The 27,353-nt window shown below is 35.6% G+C and overlaps 1 long non-coding RNA gene and 1 pseudogene across 1 annotated transcript in view; both read right to left on the minus strand.

The window, feature by feature from the left end:
- Positions 1 to 27,140, minus strand: part of LOC138818318 (uncharacterized) — a 47,735-nt gene extending 20,595 nt beyond the window's left edge. Inside the window, exon 1 of the long non-coding RNA XR_011369062.1 lies at positions 26,855 to 27,140. This is a non-coding gene — a long non-coding RNA (uncharacterized lncRNA). The remainder of the gene's footprint in view (positions 1 to 26,854) is intronic.
- LOC138818321 (U6 spliceosomal RNA) lies at positions 9,394 to 9,493 on the minus strand (annotated as a pseudogene).
- Positions 27,141 to 27,353: the final 213 nt, after the last annotated feature.

A 27,353-nucleotide genomic window follows, 5' to 3' on the forward strand; every position in this document is an offset into this window, starting at 1 on the left:
AAATGAACAAAAACAGCAAAAGTACCCATTGATCAATGGCAACAGCAAAAGCATCAATAGTTCTTGTTTTGAGTGTAAAAAAATATCGTTGAAATATATAACAATGTTCCTTCCCGAAGAAATGTACTCATTACCTCATTTATGTAACTGTAACCACTGAGTACATTACCATTACAATAAAATTAATTTGAAATTAAAAATAAACCAAATAATATACCAATTAAGAATTCTTAGAAGCCATTGGTGAAAAACATTGTAAAAAATTTCCTAAATATCCAAGAAATATACTTTGATGATACTATTTAAACGCTTCAACTTCAGCAGAAAAGCAAAAAGTTTAAAAACTGTTACAAAGTAAAGTAATAAATCAGAATATATTACCATTAATAATAATCATATGATGAATTTATAGTGGTAGTCAAATATGTAAGAAATGAGGCAATTTGCCATTCATTTGCACTTAATAAGTGAAAAGAATTTTCTAGGTCTTTTAAAATTATCATAAGTTTAATGAAGAAATTATTCTGTCACATCATATGATAATCAAAGCTGATATTAGAACAAAGAACAGATTTATTAAGATTTTGGATGTTAATGTATATACTTATTTTGGTTGTGGAAAATGTGGGGATTTCAACTTGGGGTATATTGTTCTTGCAGGCCGGCATCATATCTGTGGTTAATTTTAGGATAGTAGTTCCCTTTCCACAAGAACATGCACCTGATCTGTCCTTTTAGCCTTCCCATCATCAATGGCATCAGAGTTGCACACCAACTTTTCTAACTTGCTACTTTGCCTGGCCTGGATCCTCAGTCCTTCCAATCTTAGTTTCTAGATAGCGCAGGATGATGGAAATGATCCAATTCACCCAGCTATAGATTGAGAAATAAGTCCACTAAATTTTGGCCTGGGTTCTGTCCTCAAGCCACCTAAGTAGTTAAGAATATACATGTGATACCCTGGTGCCAAGCAGTAAGAATATTTTTAAAGCAAGTAAACATATATATGTATGACTTAGGCTTGTGAATACCTCAGGAAAAGAATAAAAGAGCAGTGAAGCACAGAGGATAGGTAGAATTTTAACTAGCTACTCAGAGGCTGAATAAGCTTAGCTACCTACTCGGGAGTCTGAGATCTGAAGACCACTGTTCAATCATGAAAATACAAGCGATTATCTAAAAAAAAAACACACAACAGAATTGTAGCAGTGACTGAAGTAGTAGACCACTATCCTTGGGCACAAAAGGTGAGAAATAGTTCCCAGGGACTATCAAGCCTCAAGAATGATGAATGCAAGCATGAGCATATGCACATGTTCGTGTGCGTACTTGTACATGCATGCATACATATACAAACACAAATGAATATTTCAATGTGAAGTTATTTATTTTTTTACCTTGCTGTACTTTATTTCCCTGTATTAGTTCACAAATTAACAAAATCAGCTAAGGACCTATTTACATAAAATTCATCATGTTTCTCTAAAATCTACTCTCTTTTTGGAAGCCTGCTTTTATTTGTCCCAAAAGTAAATTATTCAGGAAGTCAATTCATCACTCTCAAGTCTATAGTATTAGTTGATTGTTTAGGTTCCTCCTAGCAATATGGTTTTTTGAAATTCTGCATCAAGCAATATATTTCTTTTACTAGAACAGAAACCTCTGTCAAACAATTAATAATAGCTTATTCTCCTCCTGGCATTCATCTGTAGTTTTATTTTCTTCATATATTTCATGATCTCTCTGTGTATGCCAAAGTCTGCGCTTAGCATGTGTATACCATTCATAGATACTGAAATTGCTTTGGAATAAATAATGTTCACCCTGACTATCTTGAAAAAGAAGCATTGGTTTCTTAGCACTTTAAGTAAGAACTTGAGGGAAAGAAACAAAAGGAAAAGTGAGGAACAACTCAACACATAGATTCAAATGAAACAAAACAACCCAAGAAAACAAAAATTAATTCAGTACTCAAGAACCTGCAGGAAATTAAAGATTTAAAAAAATCAGCTATGACAAGCTTATGAAATTCGTGACTACATGGGAGTGCAGTTGGGAGGATAGTGGCTAAAGCCCAGACTGAACAGAAAGTTCTGTACACAATGCCATGCACCTGTTATTCTAAATTCCAGGAAGAATAACATGAAGTGCACTGAGACCAAGTTCATACACAAGTAGGAAGCAAGTTTCTAGCTGAAAAATAATCAGGATAACTTAGGGCTGGGGGCATGACAAAGTGGTAAGAACATCCATTTAAGGGGCACAAAACACTCAATCAAACTCTAGTATTAGGGGTAAAAAAAAGCTATGATTTAAATAATTAGAACAATTGTAATACTTGAGTATTTGAGTGGAGAAAAATCCATTAGAGAGATAGAATGAACCCATGTTCCAATCTACTTTAGTGATAATATTTTGTGGTACTTGAGACAAAACAGAGTTACCTTGCAAATGAGCATGGATGTACATTTGGGTGATGGAAATACTCTACTTACAGAGGTGTAAATTAGAATTTTTGGGTAGATTGTAGTTCTTGAACTAAGAGCCTGGGTGTTGTCCTTGAGCTTTTTCTCTCAAGGATACTTCTCTAATACTTTGAGCCACAGTTCCAATTCTGATTTTCTGTTGGTTGTTTTGAGATAAGAGGCTCATGGACTTTCCTGCCCAGGATGGCTTCAAACCATGATCTTAGCCTCCTGAGTAACCAGGATTCCAGGCATGAGCCGTTGACGTTTTTAATAATTCAGTAAATTGTATAGTTACAGAAGTTATAAATTATCATTGTAACCTGTGTAATATATGTGTATATATAGATCAATGCATACAGTTAGAAATACATTGACATATTTTTGCATCTACAGTAGATTTATGAAATCATCCTTCATTATAAAATAAAATGGAAACAAATTTAATAAGGAGCAAAACAAAGGGAATTTTTACACGTTACTACTTGTTGAATGGAAGATGAATTGTGAGAATCAGTTTGGGAAAACCATCTCTACTTTAACAAAATGGATAATTGCTATTAATTTCAATCAACTTTGGTGGGGGGGAGTATTGGATGAGGGGGCGGGGGGAGGCTGGGAACGGATGTGAAAGGTAAACAAAGGAGGAGGCTGCAATGCTTGATAAGAAATGTACTCCTTATCTTGCCCATGTAATTGTAACTCCTCTGTACAGTATGTTCACAAAAAAATAAAATAAAATAAAAAAGAAATAAAAAAGAAAAAAGTATAGGGAAAGGTTATATAAAGATCCATTACACTTAAATCATGATTTATTTAATGGAAATTCCCTTGTACAACTAGTTAACATAATGAAAATATAATTAAAAAGAATGGAGACATCTGATCTTAAATTGTGTTCTCTTAAACCATGAGTCAATATAATAGTTTCCTCCTCAGAAATTTTCTTTGCAGGTATTTTCCTCATAGTGACAGAAAAATGATCAATGCAATGAATATCAATACATCACATTGCACATCAGAAAGAGACACAATAAAAATCACAGTAAAAATGTTAGAATTCACCACATGATAAAATAACAGGTAGAATGTGCCAAATGCTAATTGATTATTTTTCCAAGTACTTTACCTATGGTATCTAATTTAATCCTCAGAATAATTCCATAAAGTGGAACTACTTACATTTTTAATTCTCTGATGATGATATTGAAGTCTTCAGAGTTGTAATTACTAGTACAACATTGCACACATGTAAGTGTTAGCCTGAGGTCCATCCCCGACTGTATCAATTAACCTCATTCTATTTTATGACTAAAATTCTAGGAAAAATTCCTAGAATTTTTGTGTACACTCATAATATTACATTTTATCTTTGTTAGAAAATAGGGAACTGTAATATGAAAACTTGAAGTTCAGAATCAATGTATACCTCCCTGGTGAAAGGAACTGCTAAAATATAACATTCTTGATTTCTAGGTCAAAATAGCAGAAATCATATTCTATCCCTTCACTCAACACTGCACTGCCTGGGGAGCCTAACTTTGTTTAACACTGTCTTACTGAAAGAATGACCTCCCCAATTCCTGATGGAAACAGACTGCAGGTCTTCTGGACCAATCATTTCCACATTGTAGCTCAAGTAAGTTGTTTACCATTAGAAGTATTTTAATAGTTTTTTATACCCAACATTTTGAGACAAAGGTACTACTTTAAAATGCTATTAAAGCAACACTGATATAAAAATCACCTTTGACCCCAGATAAATAATTTGCCTTTCATGTACCCAAAAATGCAGTCTGACCTATTATTAATGTTAGGAATGAGGGGATAAAAAATCATAGACAAGAAGGCCTAAGCATGAATTAAAGCCTCTCCAACTTGTGACTACAATTGGTTTAAAAAGACATTAAGGGCTGGGAAGGTGGCTCAGTGGTAGAGCGCTTGCCTTGCATGCATGAAGCCCTGGGTTCGATTCCGCAGCACCACATAAGCAAAAAGAAAAAAAAAACGCAAGTGGTGCTGTGGCTCAAGTGGAAGACCACTAGCCTTGAACTGAAGAGCTGAGGAAAAGCGCCCAGGCCCAGAGTTCAGGCCCCACTACCAGACTCCCCCACCCCCCAAAAAAAGATATCAATACTACTATATTTGTTCAAAATTTCTTATGATACTGAAGATTCAATTGTAAACTGTTAACACTTGAAAATAATTCATTTTCTTGGGAGTAGGAAACAAAACACAAGGTTAATCCTAATCATATTCAAAGACATTTATTTATACTACAAATTCACTCTCGTAACTACAAAGATTCTAAAAATAACTGAAGCATAGTGTAACGAAGGACATAATTTAACTGCATCGTATACATTCAAAGGACTTTGCTAATAGAAAATAAATTTATACTAATAATTATCTCAGCCAATTCACTTCCATTCTTTTATTCTATATCTTTTATTTTCATAAAAACTGGCTTTTCATAAAATGATGCATAAAAAGCCTATATACCCACTTACATTTTCAGATTTTAACAATGTTTATTTCAGAAATGTCTTTAGCTGTATAGTCAATGAACTGAAATAACACTAAAATATTCAAAGGATTTTCAGAAATTGCAAGACTCGCTCTGTGATGTTATTTAGATTGGAAAGGATATTCAAAAAGCCTTATTTGTTAAAGTTGTGATAGTTACTCCCACAAAAGTACTATTAATGAAGAAACCTTTGTATGTATAATACAACTTCAAATGCATCCACAATCTGGAGGTGACACATGCTTTTTGTTTGTTTTTGCAATGTATATCTAACAAACATATCCACAATACTGATTTTCAGTAAATATGATGGGATATTCAAACCTAAAAATACGGGGTTTATTATCTTAGTGTGAATAGATTCAAACTTACAAAGAAAGTTATTTTCAACAGAAATCCGGAAAGAGTTTATCCACCTTGAGTTTCACAGGAATAACTGGAGAGTAATAACTGTTTGGTCAAGTTGGTCAAAATTACTCTATGAGTATATCTTAAAAGTATATCCAATTTAAGAGGTCAAATACATATTTTGTACTGAGAGTCATATTACAGCAATGACTTACTACATAATTATATGTGTATTTTCTTTCCTAGCATATGCTAAGAGCTTAAAGTGATCTCTTTTATCTAACTTAATGGTGTAAATGCTTTGATTATGATGATGTTATTATTTTACAAATAAAATGTACAGAAGGGTGGTTCCACTGAAATGACAGGACGGAACACTGATAAATAACAATATTGCAACATAGCTCTTTTCAGCCTCAGTGTCCACATTGGCAAGCAACATTGCAACCGCACACACACACACACACACACACACACACACACACACACACACACATGTGCGCACATGTACACACACATATACATGAATGCCAAATTCAGGGTTTATTGTACATAAAAGTTCAATTAAAATATTAGTGATTAGAAAAATGATAATTTGACTTATTACAAAATAATACATAATCTAATCACCACGGTTGTTACATTTTACCTGTCTCTCCACATGTGACCACTTAATTTATTTTTAGTTCATTCATTTATTCATCATTCACTAGTTTGTTGCCAATACTGGAGCTTGAACTCAAGGCTTGGCTCTGTCCCAGAATTTGTTATGTTTTTGTTTTAGTTTTCTCAATGCTAGCATTTTACTGCTTATACTACAGGTCCATTTCTAGCTTTTGCTGGTTACTTTCAAACCAGAATCTAATGAACTTTTTTGTCTGGTTTCAAAGCACAGTCATCAGATTTCGTCTTTCTGATTAGGTAGGATTAAAGACCTGAACCACCCGTGTGGATCTTAATTTTTCCTGTACATATGTAATGCACATACTTAGATAGTAATTTAAAACTGAGAGCATAGAAGCAAGATGTACAGTGATGATATTGTCCTGTCAGAAATTCAAGTTAGTAATGTAAATTTCTTCTTAAGACCATACACAAAAAATACTTAAGAAGAAACCTGATGTTGTGTGTGTATATGTGCATGTGTGTGTGTGTGTGTGTGTGTGTGTGTTTGTGTGTGTGTGTGTGTGTGTGCTGTTGCAATATGTTCCACATATAAGCACTGTGCAGCGGTGTCCAGCCATTCAGTTATTGCATGAATATCTGCCTTGAGATACCAACTCATGGGCAATGTCTAGGTGTCCACTCTAGGCTTCATGATGAAGAGGGGTATACTCATCCTCATCCCTAGTATTCATATAAGTGGCCCTTTTGGAAAGTACTCTCCACACTGTAGTAAGCTGTAAGATAAGCACTCTACCACTGAGCCACCTTCCCAGCCCAAGGATTAAGGTTCTTGCCTGTAATTTGGTCAAAGCTATGTCTCTTTACATAGGCGACTAAAAATGTATTTACTAATTTCAAGTAAATACATAAATTCTATTTCCATCTCTTTTAAAAAATAAAAAAAAATTGTTTGCTCTGTAAATTGATTAGATGCATGGATTTTGTGGCTAGCTATGTCATTTCACATATGTATCTCTTTTCCTCTTTCTCTTTCATGGTTCTCATAGACAATATGGTTGCTCCATAATTATCCTAATTTATTTTGCTTTTATATTTTTAGTTTCATCATTTCACTTTCTGCTCTGCCATTTCCCAGAACAGCACCACATAAACAGAAAAATCCAGAAGTGGTTCTGTGGCTCAAGTTGTAGAGCGCTTGCCTTGATTTGAAGAGCTAAAGGAGAGTGCCCAGGCTGAGCTCAGGCCCCACAACTAATTTAAAAAAAGAATCTAAATACTTGATAATTCTACTAACAGATCTGACTGAAATCAGTTGAATCACATTTTTCCTGTACAATGAAGGAATAGGTCCAGGCTAGGAAAGCAGCTACAAAAGGCAGGCAGAATGTATCTGTGACAAAACTTTGTGGAAAATGGAATCGAGGACTACTTACTGGTGATTCACTTGCACTTGAAGCATGAATCAGAACTATTGCTTGCTGATTCTGAACTATTGCTTTGATCATTATATTTTCCAAGAAGAAAAAGTGAAATTTAATTGATAGTAAAGGACTATTAATACATTTTGACTTCTCATTAAGCATCTTCAATAATCAAAATAACTTGAATGCAATAGACAGGCCTATTTTTAGATGAAAACAACTGTCTTTTATAAGATTATTTCTTTGTTGCTTTGTATGTCCCTCCCCCACAGTGTAACCCCCGCTTTCACTATATTTGATGTCAGTATAACATGTGGAGGAGATGGGGACAAACAAGTCGTTTAAGGATTCAGGTGGACCTGTTGCAACAATGAGAAGTACAAAATGTCATGTCAAAACCAAATTTACAATGTCGGTGTGGGGGGGAGGGGGGTATAATTGGGTGGGGGGAGGGGGGAGGCTGGGAAGGGAGGTGAAGGGTAAACAAAGCAGGAGGCTGCAATGCTTGGTAAGAAATGTATGCATTATCCTGCCCATGTAATTGTAGCCCCTCTGTACAGTATGTTCTCAAATAAAATAAAATTAAATTAAAAAAAATAAAAATAAAAAAACATAAAAAAACAAGAATTTAGGTAGTCATACCAAGGACTTCTATTTTACTACTGCATTATACATTTTTTCTAATGTTGGATACCAACATTAGAAAGCTACTAGTAAGCTCTTAAAGCCCATATGTTGAATAGTGAGTTCTCTTACACTATAACATGATATTTCCCAAATCATTTACAAAGAAGGCATTGTTTCCTATTTTCTCATTCCTAGAATAAGCTGCACATGAAGACACCAAGGGTCCTCATGTTCAGACAAGGAACAAGATGAAAAAGTGAGGAATGGTATCAATTTCAAGAAAAAAATGGAGTAGGATCCAAGCAAATTTCTTACTATGGTGTGAAGACTACTTTCCAAAAAGGCCACCCAGATGAATACTAGGGATGAGGATGAGCATAGCCCTCTTCATATGGAAGCCTAGAGTGGACATTTAGACATTGTCCATGAGTTGGTAGCTCAAGGCAGATATTCATGCAATAACTCTGAATGGCTGACACCCCTGCACAGTGCTTATATGTGGAATAATACCAGAGTGGCAGATACCAATCCCCAAATTAAAGGCCTCTGGTCCTCCTTGCATGTTGCTGCTGGGAATATAAATCGAAATGATACTCTGTTGAACCATTATATCAAACCAGGTTTGAAGAACAGCTTGGAAGAAACTGCATTTAATATTGCCAAAAGGATAAGTATGTATCACTACCTCTTTGAAGTTGTGGAAGGCTGTACAAATTGTTCTCATAAGTCGTAATGGTTTGGTTAAGTTTATTAAATTTCAAAAATGCCAGTCCATCCTCTGTGGCCCTACACATTTTTTCACAATAAAAAGCAACAGCAATATCTTACTTTTAAAATTCATGGATTCCATGGTATTCTTCCAAGTGAATTGCCTGACTCTGATGTCAAAATGCATTCAAGAGTTTTTTGTATACATCTATAATGATTTCTGCAGAGTTTGTGATTTTTTTTATCAGAAATAATTTTAACTTATCTGTTGAAATGGTGCTTTTGGGAAACAAGTATATCTATGTTTGTACAATATCCATAATCTATTTCATTCGCTCCTAGATATAATACTTTGAATTCTACATTTTTATATAATGTATAGTTTCATTAATAAATGTGTCCTTTCAGATTGCATTCCATATAGAAGAAGTTTAAAATTCCTTTTTATCCTAGGTCCTTATATTATTTTATTTCTTTGGGATTACATGACAATGTTATCTAATTTCAGTTTTGTAATGGTTATGCTATGTAAAGGCCTTTCTAAGGTGAAGATTTAATATACTGATGTCAAACTAACCTTTAATTCTATGAATTACATGTATTGTTACACTTGTATTTTTGTAATCAACTTTTTAATAACTGTTTTTATATTTCTTGCATAAGAAGAATGACAAATATAGAATACTTCACAAATTTTCATATAATCCTTGTGCAAGTGCCATGTTCATCTCTGTGTTATTGTAATTTGGGTAGACCTGCTGCTGAAGCATGAAGTACCCTCTAAATTTAAATACTTAATGATGCAATCTTTATACAGGCATATATCCATGGTTGCCTATTTGTAACAAGGAACACTTATTGTTCCTTAAATTGCGATTGATCTTATTTCTCTAAAATTCTGTGTATAGTGGAAAAGCTTATATCATTTGGTCGATTGCTCATATTTACAATTTTTTTGTCAATGACTATTTTGTCGTTTTCATTTTAAATTTGATCATACTTTGAAGCCTTTAAAGCTAAGTCCAAAGGTGATGGCTTTTCAAGTACTTATTTATCAACTGAGTTAGCTTTGTAGAGCTAATTGATTCAAAGTAAGCCTTGCTTGAGAGCTACTTCTAAACTTCTGCAGCTTAAAATTTCCCAAATTAGGTCTTGCTGGGACAAATGTCTACCTGAACATTTACCCTTCTTCCTTGTAGGAACAGACCAACCAGAATATCTCACCCTGACACCATAGATTGTCTTACTGGAACAAAATTAATCTTAGTTACAAGGGATCATAGAGAGATGAACAGTTCAGACAGAATTGTTCAGAATAGAAGGTATTTTATCAAAATATAATTGTTTATTATACTTATCATTTCAAAAGTAGCTAAAGCCAAGAAGGTGAAAAAATTTTCATATGCATGATTACCTACTGTCCTGGCCTGTCTATCATCCAACCAGGCAGGAACTTACACTACTGACTCTCTATCACCAAATATTTCCATAGCTCCTGGAAAAGTCCATATGTTTCTCCTCGAAATTAGCCCTTAAATTGGTAATGTTTTAATCACAGTGTTTCCTCTTGCCTCTAGGCTGTAAATCTACAAATGGTAAAGCTTTAAGTCTAACTCTACCAAACACTGAGGTGGAGATAATGGAAGAAAACTTTAAAATAGAGTTGCCTTTGATTCCCTAACTACAACACAACAATGCAAAACAATTTTTATATTATATATACTTATATATTTTATATTTATAAATATAAAGTATGTGCTGATTTTAAATTTCACACAATGAATATTACTAGAATTGATAATTTGACAAATATATTGACACTTATTCTGATAAATAGAATGGAATATAAATAATTAGATTTAGGATATATATTAGAATATAAAAAGTATCAATGCAATATCTTCAGTATAAACTTGTGATACGTTCTATGTGTTCGTGATCTTCTGAAATCACATGGTAAAATAACAATATTGTTTTCTGCTAATCTATAACGGATTTTACTCTGATGCTCTGTTTATTGTTTTAACTCGCTGGTCCCAAAGTGTTTTTCTCCATATTTCTGAAGCATTCTTACAGATTATACCCAAATTTTGCTGATATGATGTCTAAAATCTATTATTTTTCTGAAGGACCCACGGATCCGAGGATACCAGTTCCTAGTTATCTGTATCATCAGATAACAAGGGCAAGACTTCTCACATAGGCCCATGCAACATGCCAACAGAAAATAATTGAAGACATCTCAATTTCTCATTTCCTATAATATTTCAGGACCCCACTTCCTTACAAGAATTAGCAGAATTCAATTGTGAAATGCAAGGCAAGTTAAAATGAAAGATGAGATCACAAAATCTGAGAGAAAGTACTATAATTCAAACTTTCAATTTACAGATGATCAGCCCATATGAGTCAACAAAATTACAAATGAACAAGATTATTTTTAATACCCCTCTCCTAATGATTAATGAAAGATTTTAGTGCAGCCAAAAAATAGATTCTGTAATGATAGATCCATAAGTGGCCTAACAAGGCTAGGAATACTTGATTTAGAGGTCAAATATAATTTAGAAAAACATTAATTGAGAAGATCCTTAGTGCTTCAAAACACTGGTACTTCAGTAAAATGAGGTTCTGTAGTATAAAAAAATGTTGTCATTCTCAAACCAAAGATAACCTATATTTAATCTCCTGAAAGTATATTCATTTTCAAATAAACTATTTAAAATCACATTTGCCAAAATAGCACTTGACAAGTAGATGATAGTGACATTACCAGGATTTCAAGTGTAGGGAGCTAGTTACAATAGAGTTGATTTACATACCCAGCACCAATAGCAAACAAGTTCAACCATTCATCAAAGTGTAGAAATAGTACTCCCCACCATTTGTGTTGTTCAGTAGGTGCCTTCCAGAAATGTGTTAAATAGATCAGCCTCCCATATTTCAAACCCAAATATTAGCTAATAAAGTAAATTTTATCACATAAGAAGGTACATTTTAAAAAGTCACTAATAGTTGCCTTATCATGTGTTGTTTTATATTTTCCCTATCTGTCTAACATAGTAAGAAATATGACTTTAAGTTTTGAATATGGGTACTAATGAGAAATGTGACAAAAATAAAATCTGTCATTTATTTGTATCATATTCCTCTAAGTAGTAAATTTTAGTTTTCTTCTTTTTCCAAAACTTATAGGTAGTAGAAAAAATTATCCTATGTAAAATAAAATAATCATACACCATTTTACAAAGCAATTTATAAAAACTGGTAGTTAGAAATAAATTCTAAGCCATTTTTAAATTTTCTTGTTGACTAAAGATATAAAATCATGTCTAAATGCTTCACATCTCCAGTCTTGCTAGTTGTTATTGCAGATGAATGAATTATGGAAATATAAGCTGACATCAGTTCAAGTATATGTGGGAGTGAAACTCCATGGAATGTATATAAACGTTTCAAAGTATTAACAGGCAGTTTAACAGAATGACTATCAGGAAATTGAAACCAGAGAGGAACAATAATAAAGAAATAGAATGAATGAAAAATGGAACACGGGGCAAGTACAGCTAGAATACTCAATGTACATATGTAATGAAGGAAGTGCTAAATCTGAATTCAATCTTGGAGAAAGAGTTGGTTGACATTGATAGAAGGAGTGACTCTGATCCAGGAGCATTAGACAATCAGATGGACATATTTAATTGTAAACACTTGTACAACCTTTTGAAATTCAGTTAAAAAAACAACAAACAAAAACACACAAAAATGACAACCAAACAGCAATCTCTAGAGAGTATGAATATGACCTCTCAAAATTTTAAGCAGTTAATGAAGGGCAGTCTTTGGAAAAGCAAACAATCTGTTCAAAGAGGGCAGTTTGGGGTAGGGGAGAATTTTGACCAGATTTAGAAAGATTGTCTAAGGTTATAAATCACCTATATCTTCTGCAAATATTTTCTTCTGCGAGTGCTCTTTGTCTGAACTGGATACTCCAGTCCTGAGTCACACTTGATAGCTTGTGAAGACAGAATGGAAGAAACAAGATCAAGAACCTATTTCTCCACTGGAGAGAAAACAGTCCTCTCTGTTTTCTCTCAATCTCCTCACTACTCCATTTTCATACTTTTAACAACGTCAAGTAATTTTGAATTATATCTTTCCTTCTTTGTTCTCACAAAGTAATTGTTCAAAATAATTCATTAAATATTATTTGCCATTATTTTCTATCATGCTCTTTACTTGTTCAAGCGAGTCCATTAAACTTCCCCTTTTCATTTGGTTGCCACGAAAATCCAACAACTATGTTAATGCGGACCAACGCTAATGCAAAACTTTGTCTCCAAAAATCCAGTCCAAGAACCTATAATCACAAATATTTAGCTATAATTTTTCTTTTTTTTTACCTTGAAATCTTCTTGTGTCTAAAGTGCCCGCAAAAATAAGTATTCCACCACTTTTTGGTTCAATCACTTCTAACCTCAAAGATATTTTGCTAACAAGATGCTTAGAGGAATCCTAAGAATACTCCACTTTTATCTTCTCTCTTAAAACTTTTATCTTCTCTCGTAAGAATCTCCTTAGATACCATATCAGGAACAGTGAAGTTATTCTTTGCAAAATTATTTCAATAGGTTATTTTCCTCTTGGTCTTGTATTTGCTCAACAAGATGTATGAGAAGAATAGAGTTAAATCACCAATTCCTTGGATGATATTGTCTGTTACAAAGGACAATACTTCTATGTCCTACTTCTATGTCCTCTTCTTAGCTCTTGCCTGATTTCCAATTAATCACAGGTTCTTGGCTTCAATTCTAGAGAAGCTGAAGCACCATAAGGCTTCCCCCACTGCTACATCTTCATGGTTTCTCTTTGAAAACTCTTTTATTTGGAGGTGGAATTTATTTTCATGTCTTCATTCAATTTATTCTGCATTATACTGAACCAAATAAGCTCTGTAAAATTACTTTAGGTAGCAAAAAGATTAACACAATCTATATCACTATATAGAATAGTTTTGGCCCCCTCCATTGCTGAAACCAAAACGCTTAGCTAGGTCTTCTAATATCGTGTTTTCTTACCTTTTCTATTTGCTCTAATCTTTTCTGATCCCCGATCTTTTGGGCTTATGAAATAGGAGAAGTTTTCACTATCTCATGTTAATAAGGATATTATATTTTTGAGCTACTTAGAAATGTGAAATCATTAAAGTATCCAATCAGATTTTTTTCTGTGTTTCAGTGCTTCACGTGCAAAGACATTGTGGAAAGTATTAAAACAGAGAAGTGTAAACTCAATACGTTCTTTCATTGTGCAGGACACTTTCTCCCTAAATATTTTGACCCAAATAAGCTTTTTAAGAGAATTACTGTTTAGTAATTAAAGGTCAATTCACAAATTTTGATGTCTTATTTTAAAAAAAACTTTGAATTTAAATTCCACTACAACCTTGTTTCACACAGTAAGAGTATATTTCCTGGGTAAGGACAATTCTCATGGGAACCTATACAGGATTTACAGCAAGGTTTGAGAGGTTTGTTTGTTTACTGTGAAAATGAGCCACCTTACCCACATTGCTCCCTCTCAGCTAAGTCTCCATGGATTTCTTTGCATGAAAGCCTATTTTCCCAGGAAATTTTAAATTTTCTGAATAGGCTAAGTTAAAAGTTAGAACAATTAAAATTTACCTGTCATAATTTTAAAACACTTTTGAAATTCCTTTATCAGAATCTCAAATTTACCAATCCTAATTCCACGTTTATCATCAAAAACAGTTAACATGTTGTTTTCATGATATAGTATCCATGAAACTATTATTTTCCAGTGGCTTTGTTACTCATATATATGAAGATATAAGCTGATGCGGAGCAAAATGAACTCCAAGATATGTAAAGAGATATTTATTTGCAGTTGTTGTTTTTAATGTACTATGTGATTTCTATTTTCCTTGGGTTTTTCCCCTATGGTATAACTCCTACTGTGTTTGATTTTGGTACCCTGTGTATTGTGTATACATTTACCTTAATTAGGGAAGGGAAGAGAAACAACAAAATGGCGAGATAAAGGACAAAAAGCAAACCAATGCAATAGCAATACTCAGAAGACAATATGTTGGAAATGTACATTACAACCTGTGAGGGGTTTGGGTGTGAAGGAAAAACGTGAGAAAAAATGAGAGAGGGCATAACAAGTTTGAAAAGTTATGTATTCACTGCCTTACAATTGCTAACCCACATCACTTTCACATTAAAATTAAATTTAAAAAATAAGCTGCATGAAATAAAATTTCACTGTATTGGTATAGTAAATATTATTCTTTATGTAGTAACTTTTTAAAAATTCAGTGTTATTTGGCATATAATTTGAATTAATTACCCCTTCTTTATCAGAGGCCATCAACTTGAATGTTATCCAACTAGAAAATTTTTTCACAATATACTTGCCAATATTTTCAAAAAAGAATAAATTAGTACTTTCTCATACTAAAACCGGAAAACATTTAATTCTATGGAAACCCATAACTTTTAAAAGTAAATAAGTTGTTAAGAGGACAGAATATGTGTGTTCTTCAAAATTCCTATGACTAATAACTACTCACTTTCAAATTCTCAACATTCCATACCTGAGAGATTCAAAATAGTTCCTGTTTCCATGTTATGTAATTCTGCAATAGATGCATTTTCCAATGGGGTGTTACAGATTGAGAAGTGAACAGAAAAATAGCCACATTCTGGTATAGGATAAAACTATAAAGCACCGGTTATAATTAATTCTTCAAGAGTAAGCAATTTTTTTTATCAGATTAAGCTATTATTTCTATGAACATCAATCCCAAAATTTATGCCATAAAGTCATCCTAGACCAACAGTTTCCAACTTGTAGGGTGCACCTCAAAATTCCCTTAATTCACATCACAAATAGATTATCTGTATTGGGAAAAATATTACACCTTGCTAATGTGGTGCCCTCCATGTTCCGGAAAGAACACCACAACATACTGGGTTGCATCATTTTTCCTCCACTGGTATTCTTGCAAATATTATTTATATTTATACTTTTTTACTATCATAGATATTCAGGATGCTAAAGATTGGAAGATTACAGTTCAAAGCCCACCCAGGCAGGAAGGTTCCCTAGATTCTTATCTCCAATAAACTTCTCAGCAAAAGCCAGACACAAGTGGTACTGAGGTTGAAGTGGTAGGGCACAAGCCTTGAGCTTAACAGGCTCAGACACAGTGTCCAGGTCCAGAGTTCAAGCCCTATGACAAAGCAATAAAACAAAAACAAAAATAAAAACAAACCCAAATCCTAGCATTTTTCTCACTGTATACAGAGGCACGTAATTAAGGAAATTGCTTCCTGGGTTACATACAGGTAGAAGAAAGAAGATGTCACACAATTATTCTCTTCATACCATGTTATATTAAAGCCTCAAAAATTGCTTTTTCTAAATTTATAAATTAATATCATCAATTTCTTGGCAACTCTGTCTAAATTATTCACATTATCATTTTCTACATGAAGTTAGAATTATCTATTAACTGAGTTCTAATTATAACTCGCTTGAAACAATATGCTAGGTAAATAGAATGCAAGAAACATCTGTAAATTTGTCAATTAAACCCTCTACCTAAAAAGAATTTTGTAGTATCCTATAGAATATGAAATTACAAATGAAACCAAAGTATTTTTTGAAGTCTAAACTCCAATTTAGCAAGATCTATAAAGACCTACATTAGGTAATCTTTGCTATTCCTCCAGGCTTAAGCTTTTGTAATCCTTCATCCTTTCCTTGGAATCTAACAGAATGATGATTACTTCCTTTTTCAAATTTTGGATGGGAATCATGAACCACTTTGCATCTAGGAATGTTCTGTAATGAAGAGCGCATTTAAAACACAACTGAGGAGGGGCTGGGAAGGTGGCTTAGTGGTAGAGCACTTGCCTCGAATGCATGAAGCCCTGGGTTCAATTCCTCAGCACAACATAAGGAAAAAGTAAAAAAAGCTGGAAGTGGCGCTGTGGCTCAAGTGGTAGAGTGCTAGCCTTGAGCTCAAGAGATGAGGGACAGTGCCCAGGCCCAGAGTTCAGGCCCCACAACCGGAACCAAAAAAAAAAAAAAAAAAGAGTAAAAAAATAAAAAATAAAATAAAACAAAACTGAGGATTAGTTGTATTTCAATAGAAAACTTGGCTTCTCAAAACATAATGAAAAAATTAGCCCAAATTTCCAACTGTGTATTCCTTTCTTGTTTTGTTTGTTTCATTAAGACAAAATTATACTACCTGGTCCAGCGAAGTTCTCAGTAGTAATTCCAGTCTCTAATCTCCTGTCAGTTTGGGTGCTAGAATTCAAGGCTTATATCACATTGCCCCACCATAGTTTCTTGGTTTATTTCTTTATCTGTTTGTTTGTTTGTTTATTTATTTTGGGGTCCAGTAATGGGGCCTGAAATTTGGGCCTGAATGCTGTCCCTCAGCTCTTCAGCTCAAGGCAAGTGCTCTACTACTTGAGCCACAGAGCCACTTCTGGCTTTTTTCTTTTTGCTTATGTGGTGCTGAGCAATCAAACCCAGGGCTTCATGCATGCAAGGCAAGCACTCTACCACTGAGCCACCTTCCCAGCCCCTTCTTTGTTTATTTAATCTAGATACAGACTATCAATTCTGAACTTTTCCAGTGATATTATCCACTAGACTTCTCAGACTGTTCATGCACTATTTTCAAAGATGTTCTAACATTTGACACAGGGTATGAACATTTTCAAATGCACCTGCCGGGTCTCTGATTCATTCCTCCATGGATCCTATCCCTTTAATATTGATTACTTGACTCTCTTACTATCTCTGGTCCCTACTTATGTAATATTCTCAAACTTTTTTGAAGAAAGTTCACTTTAGTATTTTAATTTTAAAAATTAATTTCTAATTTTAAAAATTACCACTTGATTCTAGTCTCACTCAGGACATACTTTCTATTATTTTCTAACTTTTCTACATATTCTGAGAGTTGCTTCATTTGTGTATATGTGTGTGCACATATAAGTGCCTCTGTGTGTATGTGTATGTTTATATGTATGTATGCAAAAGCCTCAAGCTCTTATTCATCATTCTTGCTCATGACTGTTATTCCATCACCTGAGCCATTCTTCCAATCTAGCTTTTGGCTGGTTAATTACAGATAGTGTCTCAAACACTGTTCCGCCCAGGCTGGATGCAATCTGAACTTCCCAGACTCCTTTACATACTTAGGTTTCATTTATCCAGTAGAAACAACTTTTAAACTACAAACATTTTTGTGAGTGTAAAGTCTAAGCTGTAACCCAGATTTTTAACTCAAGAATTCATATAAAGATAGATGAACATACACATTACATATGTTGAATGTACACGGTTAGAAATGTGATCTTAAGCTGGGTGGTGGTGAGATCTGAGGATTGGGGTTCAAAGCCAGCCCAGGTAGGAAAGTCCAGGAGACTCTTTTCTCCAATTTACTGCAAGAAAACTGGAAGCCGCACTGTCGATAAAGTGGTAGAGCATTAGCCTTGAGCGGAATAGCAGAGGGACAGTGCCCAGGCCCAGAATTCAAGTGCCAAGACCACCACCAACAAAAAATATATAAGTAAAGGAAAGAAAAAAATGTGATCTTATCCACCAGTTGATGGCTAGTATAATCCCTGCTCTCTCAAGATGGAATTTTTTCCTTATTAAATCCATATCTGACTTGCATTGGAAACAGAATTATTCTTCCATTCTAATTTCTACAAAGTTGTGTCATTAGCAAGCGTGATTAGGAAGGGAGTGGCCTCATACTTCGGGTTCCACGTAGGAGTAATGCTTTCTCTATATCACTCTCATAAATCTACATATTGGACTTGGCTTTATTGTTTCAATGTGGTCTTATTTGTAGAGTCTTCTATAGTGTATTGAACCTTTATACTTAAACACAGAATTTCTCTTTCTCTTATTATTGCTATAGTTAACACGAGTTAACAAATTCATGTACACTTGGGAAATAATGTGCAGCACATATACTCACAAAAAAAATGATCTAGGAACCTTCTTCCTCTTTAAAATTCGCCTTAATTTACAGAGAATTTACAAATTTTGAATTCAATATACTCATGAATAATGTATTTATAAGAAATATAAATTTCATATTTTCTCTTTACTAAGTTGTCTCTGAAATACGTGTTACATCAGGTCCAAATGTGTTCTTGTATTATTTCGGTGAAGCCAGAAATCATTCATTATACCTCAAGCAGCACCATAGATTGTTCCTGGAAGTAACTGTTACTGGATATGGAAACTGATCCCAGTAGAGGAATGGAACATAGAGTATTGACAAAGTTCAAGTTAACTTGTGCTTTCCTTTATACTGTAAATGAAGAGAATCTGAAAGCTTGAAGGAAACTTTGTCCCTGAATTTTTCTAGTGTGTTTTTACTTATATATAATTTTTCTGTAAACTTCTAGTTGAGAGTATTACAAAAAGATATAATGTGCCATTTGATGGCCAGCATAGAACAAAAAGAAATAACATTGTTTTAAATATGTTCTTCTTCAGGGGCTGGGAAGTTGACTCTGTGTTAGTGCACTTGCCTTGCATGCCTGAGGCCCTGGGTAAACTTCCTCAGCACCACATAAGCAAAAATAAGCCAGAAGTGGTGCTGTGGCTCAAGTAGTAGAGCGCTAGCCTTGAGTTGAAGAGCTGAGGTAAAGCGCCCAGGCCCAGAGTTCAGGCCCAAGACTGGACCCCCCCCAAAAAAAAATTCTACTGCAATGAAACAAAGACATGGATGTTTTATAGTGTTTTTTGGATGGATATTTCACCCCGAGATGATTCTTTTGTTGCAGAAGTCAGTTATCAATTACTTTAGTTTGGTCCTGAGTTCTCCAGAGCAATAAGGATTCCAAAAAAGCATCCAGTGAGTATGATCAGCAAAAGGAGCCATTTCTCAGACCAATACTCCTTTAAGGAGGGTCCAATGAAATATCTGTTTTTTTGTTTGCTTTTGTGTTTAGCTTGTGTTGGTTCTGAGGCTTGAAGCCAGAGGCTGAACCCTGTCCCTGAACAGTTTTCTTTCCTGCTCACCTACCCCCAAAGCTAGTACTCTACTGCTTGAACCAAAACTCCACTTCTGGCTTTTTTTGCTGTGTAATTACAAATAAGAGTTTGACAGCCTCTCCTGCCTGGTTTGGCTTTAAACTAAGATAGTAAGAAAGCCAAGTGACATCAACTGTATAGACTTCTCTTTTCAAACGAGAAATATTAGATGAAGTTTATTGTAAAGCTAATATTTTACAAGTTTTTTTCTTTCTTTATTATTGTGAGCATAACGTATAGAGGAGTTACAATTACATGGGCAAGATAACGAGTACATTTCTTATCAATCATTGTTGCCTCCTCTTTGTTTCCTCTTCCCATCCCTTCCCATATTCCCCCCTCCCCAAACCCGATCCTCCCCCCCACCAATGTTGTAAAGTTCGTTTTTCGACATAATGACTTGTAAATCTCATTGTTGAAATGGGTCCACCTGTATCCCTAGTTAAATGATTTGTTTTTAGAGCATATGTCCAGAAAAGAATCCATAACATAACTCAGCAAAAGTAGGTGCACTGAATCATTTTGGAATTTTTTTGTTTGGGAAGATTATTGAACTTGTCATTCCTTTTGGGGAAACTTAAAGTCGTATTTCACCTTTTTGTTGGTTGTGGGGCTTGAACTCTGATCCTGGGTGCTAAGCTAGAACATGACCTCCGGGTTTCTTGTGGTTAAGTGAAGGTTAGGGTCTCGTGGACTTTCCTGACCAGGCTGGCTTTGAACCACAATCCTCTGGTCTCAACCTCCTGAGTAGCTAGGATGACAGGAGTAAACCACCAGCACCTGGCTCATAGTTGCATTTATGTGCACTGAATGACACTGTGTAGAAAAAGAATGGAAATTTTAACCAAATGATATTGCAGCAATTCAGAAAAATTGAAGTAGCAATAAATATGTCCTCCTTTCCATTTTGTTACATTAATGACTGATGAGCTATGGGACCCTTACATTAGCATCCTGTGCCATCTGTATAGGTGTATTTAGTATCAGGAAATGTTCATAGAGAAATATAGACAGAATAAGATTTTTAGAAAGCAAAGGAGATAAGGTATGAAAGAATAGCTTAGAAGGAGATACATTTATCACACAGAGATTAAGAGCTAGCCTAAGAGATTTAGAATGCTAAAGGCAATGAGGAACAGCCTAGCTAACAATTAGTTCTACAATAACCAAAAATGGTTCTCAAGAACAGTTTCTGGTATACCTTAATTACTATCATTTATTCCTTCTATCTGGAGTTATTCCTTATTTTCTTTCACAACTATTAATTAACCTCTGCATTTTTGGTGCCATAACTGTCCAAAAAGATTTCAAAGTCACACATAGCCTACCATTCCCTTTGTGATTAACAGTGACGACACAAATCCTGGAATGGTTGAATTTCCAGAATTAAACGTTACCTGACATCTAAGCACATCCCTGGCATTAATTGCTGTGACTTAATGAACAAGATTTTTTCAACACAGTATCCTCATATAAGTAAAGGACATGAATTAGGAACTGTTGTCAGGGGTCAGTATGGAAGGAGCAATTATATATTCCAAGTGTGGGTTATTTATTTTGCATTTACTAACTGAATGTTTTTGTGTTCTTTTGATTTGATTTGTTTTTGTTCTTTTTGCCAGTAGAGGGGCATAAACTCAGGGGTAGGGAATTTTCCTGAGCTTTTTTTCTCTTGCTCAATGCTAGCTCTCTATCATTTGAGGCACAGCACCACTTCCAGTGGTTTTGTGTGTGTGTATGTGTTACTAAGGAATTGAACCCAGGGTTTCATGGATGCTAGGCAAACACCGTACCATGAAGCCACATTCCCGGAGCCCTAAATAACTTTCTTAAGATGGCATTACATTTTCATTCTGTAAATACATATCATAATTTTGGCCAGGTGCTAGAAAATGTTGTAGAAAGCAATGCAATACAATAAGTCTAGTAAGGCTGGATGGACAATGAATAACTGTTACCGTCTATCCAGGTAACAGAAGGGCTTATCTCATGGAGCTGTTTCAACAAGCTGAGGAGACAGCTCCTGACCCACAGCCAACCTCCAGAATGAGAGGGCCAACCTTGGGTTCCAGCCACATGGGGATGCTGGGCCCCCTCCTCCAGCACCCATTTGACCAGTTCTTGTGAAAGAGAGAGAGAAAAAAAGTCAGAATTACAATTAAGTCTGGTGCCAGTGGCTCAGAATTCTAATCCTAACTACACAGGACGCTGAGATATGAGGATCATGGTTCATAACCAGCCCAGGCAGGAACGTCTGTGAGACTCTTATCTCCAAAGAACCACCAGAAAATCAAAAGTAGTGTTGTGGGCACAAGTGGTAGAACACTAGCCTTTTGCTGAGGCTTTTGGGAACATCGCCCATGCCTAGAGTTCTAGCCCCACGACTGACAAGAAGTGGACTTCCTACCACAAGAAGCGGACTGAATAGCACCCATTGTCCTAGGGAGCATTTTAGCAAAGTCAGGCAGAGCTTCCTCTGAAGTTGAAGTCATAAGTAGGTCACCTGGCTTCTCTCTGCCTTGGTATCTCCAGCTGCAAAACTCAACACAGTGAAGGATCCTCTTCCTCATGGGGATAGGGTAATGATGAGAGAGAGCCATGTTTTGTTTCATAATCCCACATCTGTTGCACAATTAATAACAGGCCCTGCCTGAGCCCTTTCTGGCTATCTTCCTGTCATTTCCTCACAGAATTGCCGAGAACCTTATCTGAAGACTACTCCCTCTGTTCCTAGCCATGCTCCAGAGATCCCTCTGTATAAATCCCTTGTTTCCTCACAACTGTCCTGTGAGGAGAATGAGGTCTGATTGTTACGAACCGACCCAGACCTTCACCAGTGGTTCAAGAATCGTCTGCTGTGATTTTTCTGCTTGCTCAAACTGACTTAAGAAATCATTAAACCACAGGAAAATCAAACACAAGTAGACCAGAGTCTCCAACAAGAGACAGGTTAAGAACACAAGGGAGATACAGGATCTTCCCATCCCCCACAAAAAAATCAAAGAACTCTTTTTTTGTACCTTTTACAATTTTTTTCTAAAAGTTTTTTTTTTAATTTTTAATTTTTTACTTTAATTTTTTTCTATTAATTTTTTTCTTCCTCTCATAATTTTATCACTTTTCAGAAACATTGAAGTAATACCTTGCATTCTCTCAGGCCACAAGGGAAAAAAATTAAAACTCAAAAGGAAAAGCCACCTGAGAAAATCCTGTAACACACTGGAACAACACACTGCTGAATCACGAGTGGGTCATTGAAGAGATTAGAAAAGAAATTCAAATGTTGATGAAAACACAAATTACCAGCTCCTTTGGGACACAGCAAAGGCAGTACTCACAGGCAACTTTATAGCTGTGAGTTCATACATCAACGAATTGGAGAGATCTGAAACCAACCATTTAATATGACATCTGAGTCTCCTTGAAAAAGAGCAGCAAGATGATCCCCAATCCAGTAGATGGTAAGAAATAATTAAAATTAAATCATAATTAAATGAATTAGAATCCAAAAAAAATCATAGAAAGAATCAACAAAGATTTGTTACTTCCAAAAAATTAACAAAATTGAAAGACTCTTAGAAAATCTTATAAGAAAAAGAAGAGAACACACCCAAATAAATAAACTCAGAGATGAGAATGGAAACATTACCACAGAAACAACCAAGATTCTGAATATTATAAGGGAATACTTCTCAAAACTTTATGCTAATAAGTTTGAGAACTTGGCAGAAATGGACCTTTTCCTAGCAATATTGACATGCCAAAACTAAACCAAGATGAGTTATACCATCCTAACAGGCCCATATCAAGCATTGAAATAGAAACATCAATAACACACCTTCCATCTAAGAAAAGCCCAGGACCAGGTGGCTTTACAGCATAATTCTATAAGCCCTTGAAAACACAGCTCATACCAATACTCCTCCAAATCTTCAATGAAATTGAAAGAGAAAGTTCACTACTGAACTCATTCTATGAAGCCATAATAACCCTCATGCCCAAACCAGGCAGGGACACATCACAGAAAGATAACTATAGACCCATTTATTTGATGAACATTGATACAAAACTTCTCAACAAAATGTTGGCCAATCAAATTCAACAATTCATCCAAAAAATTCTACACCTTGATCAAACAGGATTCATTTCAGGGATGCAAAGCTGGGTCAATATACGCAAATCAATTAATATAATTCATCACATCAACAGGAGCAAAGATAACAACCACCTGGTTATCTCAACAGATGCAGGAAAAGCAATTGACAAGATCCAACGCCCCTTTATGATGATGGTTATGGAAAAATTAGGAATCCATGGAACTTTCCTCAATGCAATAAAGACTATATATGACAAACCTACAGCCAGCATTATACTTAATGGTGAAAAACTAAAGCCATTTCCTCTTAACTCAGGAATGAGACAAGAAGGTCCACTCTCACCACTTCTCTTCAATCTAATATTAGAATGCCTAGCTACAGGAATAAGACGAGATGCAAACATAAAGGGATCCAAATAGGGAAAGAAGAAGTGAAACTCTCCCTCTTTGCAGATGTCATGATCTTGTATTTAAAGAATCCAATATACTCCACTCCCAAATTACTCAAGCTGATTCAAAACTTTGGCAAAGTATCAGGGTATAAAATTAACCCCTCAAAATCAATGGCTTTTCTGTATACCAACAATGAGAAAAGTGTGGCTGAAATTAGGAAAGCATCTACATTCGTAATATCCCCACAAAAAATAAAATACCTGGGAATTAACTTAACCAAAGAAGTGAAGGAACTCTATGATGAAAATTTTAAAAACCTGAAAAAGGAAATCAAAAGAGATCTTAAAAAGTGGCAAAAACTCCCATGCTCATGGATTGGAAAGATAAACATCGTGAAAACTGCAATCCTTCCCAAGGCTCTCAGAAATTCAGTGCGATACCTATCAATATTCCAACCTCATTCTTCAAAGAAAGAGAAGAGGCAATCTAATAATTCATAGAGGATAATAAAAGACCCCGAATAGCAAAACGATCCTCAACAGAAAAAACTGTGCTTGAGGAATATCATACCAAATTTCAAACTCTACTACAAAGCAATTGTAATCAAAACAGCTTGGTACTGACATAAGAACAGACCTCAGGACCAATGGAATACAATTGAAAACCCCGAAATGAACCTACAGACATATAGCCAACTACCCTTCAATAAGGGAGCTAAAATAATAGAATGGAGGAAAGACAGCCTCTTCAGTAAAGGGTGCTGGAAAATTTGGTTAACTACTTATAGAAAACTAAAGTTAGATCCGAATATATCACCCTGCACCAGAATCAACTCCAAATAGATCAAAAACCTCGGAGACAAATCAGACACTCTGAAAACATTGCAGGATGGAATAGGAGAAATCCTAGGTCTCCTTGGCACAGGTTGAATTTTTTTAATAGAGACCCAGAAACACAAGAAATCAAAGAAAGGTTGGACAAATGGGATTGCACAAAGTTGCAGAGCTTCTGCATGGCAAAGGACATAGTTAGCAAGATCAATAGAAAGCCCACGGATTGGGAGAAAATCTTCACTAGCCATACTAGAGACAAGGGTCTCATATCTAAAATATACTTGGAACTCAAAAAATTAAATCCCCCAACAACAAATCCTCAAAGAAACAACTGCCCAATAAATAAGGCTAAAGCCTTAAATAGAAACTTCTCTGAAGAGGAAAGAAGGATGGTCAATAGACAAATGAAGAAATGCTCAACCTCTCTAGCCATAAAAGAAATGCAAATCAAAACAACATCGAGATACCACCTCACCCCAGTTAGAATGGCTATAATGAAGAACTCTGATAACAGATTCTGGAGGGGATGTGGACAGAAGGGAACCTTACTTCATTGTTGGTGAGAGTGTAAATTTGTTCAACCTCTTTTGAAAGCTCTATGGAGGTTCCTCAAAGCACTCAACATAGAGCTCCCCTATGATCCAGCAATCCCACTTTTGGGCACTTACCCAAATATTTACAAAGAAGACCACACTAAAGCTACCAGCACAACTATGTTTATTGCAGCCTTTTTTACCATAGCTAAGATATGGAAGCAACCCAGATGCCCTTCGGTAGATGAATGGATCAAAAAATTGGGTTATATATACACAATGGAATTCTAAGGCTCCATCAGAATGAATGACATTGCTCTATTTGTTAGGACATGGAAAGACTTGGAAAATATTATATTAAGTGAAGTAAGCCAGAACCACAGAAAGATAGGTCCCATGGTTTCCCTTATTTGCAATAACTAGTATATATCTGAGTCAAGCATAAAAGTTCAGATAAATACATATTAGTGAAAAGAACCCTAAGATATCTATTCAATTTTTTTTCTTTCATACGATTCTTTCTAGTACATTCATAAGATTTATTTATTTGTTGCTTTTTATATCCCTCCCCCACGGTATAATCCCTGCTTTCACTGTATTTGATGTTGTTATAATTTATGGAGGGGAAGGGAAAAAACAAATCGTTGAAATAGGGATTAAAGTTGGACCTATTGCAACAATGAGACATAGAAGTGGTATGTAGAAAATGAACTTGACAACTCTGGTAGGGGGAGGGGGAGGATCGGATAGGGGGTGGGGGAAGGATGGGATGGGAAGGGGAAACAAAGGAGGAGGCTACAATGCTTGATAAGATATGTCCTCATAACTTGCCCATGTAATTTGAACCCCTCTGGACAGTATTTTCACAATTAAAAAAAAAACTCGGCTGCTGTGGAGTAAATGTTTGAGATAATCCATCTAAATTGATGACTGTGCATGTTGCTACATGTCTACCACCCCAACTACAGATGACCAGGCCCGGTGGAGCATACCTGTCACAGATAGGAGGACATCAATCCAGCCCAGCCAGAGCATATAGAGGCTCTGTTTTAGAAATGCCCAAAACAGAAAGGTGGCTCCTCAGAGCCAGGGAGAGGAAACAAATAGCGGGTCTTGGTGCCCTCAGAGGGGTGTCTGACCCAGTGTAGGGGTGGTTTTGGGGCAGCCACTCACATGTGCTCCTGGAGGAAGTTGCTTGAGGCTGCTCCAGGTGGGGCGAATGGGAATGGCAGTGGCATTGCAGACACATGTCCTCAGAGAACCAAGGCCTTTGACCAAGTTGGGGCTTTACACAGCCTGGCAGGGTGCCATTGCCTGGTTTGAAATTCTGAACCTTGGGAAGGCGGGGGGCGGGGGGCTGGGGACTAGGCAGGCATCTCAATTTCCTTCTCTATTCCAGTCGCCTTGAGGCTCTTCTCACCACTCAACCATCTATACCTTCCTCAACTGCTGGTAGTGTTGTAAACTAACAGAGGGAATCCTGGTGCTACCAGGCAGCATGGAATGTGGGCGTGGCCGCCATTCTTGTATCTCATTGGTCAGAAAGAACAATGAAAGAATGGGGGTGTGGCCAGAATCCTGTGATGCAAACAGCATGGGCGGAGTCAAGAAGATAGCAGCTCCCCCAGCCCTTTTCCCAGGGAACAATGTCCAATTCAGTTGGAGACAATAG

This window comes from Dipodomys merriami, unplaced genomic scaffold (genome assembly GCF_024711535.1).
Source record: "Dipodomys merriami isolate MVZ:Mamm:240054 unplaced genomic scaffold, mDipMer1.0.p SCAF_733, whole genome shotgun sequence".
In the NCBI taxonomy this organism is placed as follows: Eukaryota; Metazoa; Chordata; class Mammalia; order Rodentia; family Heteromyidae; genus Dipodomys; species Dipodomys merriami.